The sequence below is a fragment of the Larimichthys crocea genome, chromosome I (assembly GCF_000972845.2).
Source record: "Larimichthys crocea isolate SSNF chromosome I, L_crocea_2.0, whole genome shotgun sequence".
Classification (NCBI taxonomy): Eukaryota; Metazoa; Chordata; class Actinopteri; family Sciaenidae; genus Larimichthys; species Larimichthys crocea.
This window is the reverse complement of record NC_040011.1, coordinates 9,940,875-9,943,443: the sequence shown is the minus strand read 5'-3', so window position 1 is coordinate 9,943,443 and position 2,569 is coordinate 9,940,875.

Below are 2,569 nucleotides of genomic sequence, written 5' to 3'. Positions count from 1 at the left end.
ATAAAGGAGGAGGGGGGGGGGGGGGGGGCGCGGGAAGACGGGAACAGAGGAGGAGGAAGAGGATGGGCTAGACATCAGACACCAAAAAGGAGCTGAGAAAGAGTGCATTTCTCAGTGCATTTACTTAAAGTATTTTAGTATTTCATAAAGTATTTAATTTATTTATTTCTGCATTGAGGGGGCGGTGCTGACTAAGTCTGTATCAGGATTGGTTGATTAGTTTGCAAGCCTTGTTTTGAAAACAGGAGATTTCTGCTTTCAGATCTTTTTCTTGCTGGTTCATGAGCCGCTGATAAAATCTGATAAATCAAATACAGCTGTTCCTCTGTGCTGCATTCAAAAGCTGAAAAACTCTAACGCTAAACAAACACAAAGACATAAAGTTGAACAACTGCCAGCTTCACTTCAGATGTTGACTTTGTTCAGATCCACACTGATGTGACACCTCCGGACACCTGTTCCACATTCAGTACCATCAAGCATTTGAACTCAACAAATATCTGACGCAAACATGTTCAATCAAACATTTAAACATGAAACATACAGCAGAACGGTTACACTCGAACACGTCAGACACTGCAGCTTGGATCATGGTCTATAGCCTGTCCATGTTATGATGGTGTCCTGTCATGTTATGATGGTGTCCTGTCATGTTATGTTGGTGTCCTGTCATGTTATGATGGTGTCCTGTCATGTTATGATGGTGTCCTGTCATGTTATGTTGGTGTCCTGTCATGTTATGATGGTGTCCTGTCATGTTATGATGGTGTCCTGTCATGTTATGTTGGTGTCCTGTCATGTTATGATGGTGCCCTGTCATGTTATGATGGTGTCCTGTCATGTTATGTTGGTGTCCTGTCATGTTATGATGGTGCCCTGTCATGTTATGATGGTGTCCTGTCATGTTATGATGGTGTCCTGTCATGTTATGATGGTGTCCTGTCATGTTATGATGGTGTCCTGTCATGTTATGATGGTGTCCTGTCATGTTATGATGGTGTCCTGTCATGTTATGATGGTGTCCTGTCATGTTATGATGGTGTCCTGTCATGTTATGATGGTGTCCTGTCATGTTATGATGGTGTCCTGTCATGTTATGATGGTGTCCTGTCATGTTATGATGGTGTCCTGTCATGTTATGATGGTGTCCTGTCATGTTATGATGGTGTCCTGTCATGTTATGATGGTGTCCTGTCATGTTATGATGGTGTCCTGTCATGTTATGATGGTGTCCTGTCATGTTATGATGGTGTCCTGTCATGTTATGATGGTGTCCTGTCATGTTATGATGGTGTCCTGTCATGTTATGATGGTGTCCTGTCATGTTATGATGGTGTCCTGTCATGTTATGATGTTGTCCTGTCATGTTATGATGGTGTCCTGTCATGTTATGTTGGTGTCCTGTCATGTTATGTTGGTGTCCTGTCATGTTATGATGGTGTCCTGTCATGTTATGATGGTGTCTTGTCATGTTATGATGGTGTCCTGTCATTGTATGTTGGTGTCCTGTCATGTTATGTTGGTTCCCTGTCATGTTATGATGGTGTCCTGTCATGTTATGATGGTGCCCTGTCATGGTATGTTGGTGTCCTGTCATGTTATGTTGGTGTCCTGTCATGTTATGATCAGCAGCAGGTCAGTTCAGTTTGGTTGGACTCTTAAGAATTTGAAAATTAGTTCTAAATGTTTCAAATTGGATTCCTGGTCACTCACAAAGGAAGAAAATCTTTAAAGTTTGTTTCTGAAACAATTATCTGAATATTAAAATAAATTATTTCTTATGCATACAAGATATTTATTAAATATCTTTAAGTTTCAAAAATCCAGATGTATTCACAGTGAAACATGAAAACAAAGATCGGGTCAGGTCAATATTCTGTTTGTAATTATAAGAACAGGATTGTCATAAATCTACACGGTTCTGTTCTTTGTTGGATAAACGTGGGTGTCAACAGCATAGAGATGGAAAATATTCAGCCTAACCCTCCAACAAAGACAACATGTGGGCTGAACAGCTGAACGGGACTGACTCATCTCTCTGAGGAGGAATCATAAATCAGGTTTAAAGTTCAGAACCAGAAGAAGACTCAGACAGGGAGGAGAGCTCTTTAATCTAATCTATGATCGTAACGATTCAAAATGAAAGAAAATAATACACAGTTTCAGTCATGTTTCATCAAAATGTGTCATACATTTTATCTTAGTTTAATTTGTCTAAATCAAATGTGAGTGAATGCTTGTCATTGTGTGAGGTCAGCAGCAGGTGGTGCCAATTATCCAATCAGAAAACCACAAGGTAATCACCATTCATTCAACCAGATCATTAAAAACAAACAGGAAACAGGAATTTATGTTTAAACTGAAGTTAGTATATGACGGTCTAAAGTTGGTCTAAAGTTTGTATATGGTCTAAAGTTGATATATAGTGGTCAGAAGTTGGTGTATGATGGTCTGAAGTTGGTCTAAAGTTGGTATATGATGGTCTGAAGTTGGTATATGATGGTCTGAAGTTGGTATATTATGGTCTGAAGTTGGTATATGATGGTCTGAAGTTGGTATATGATGGTCT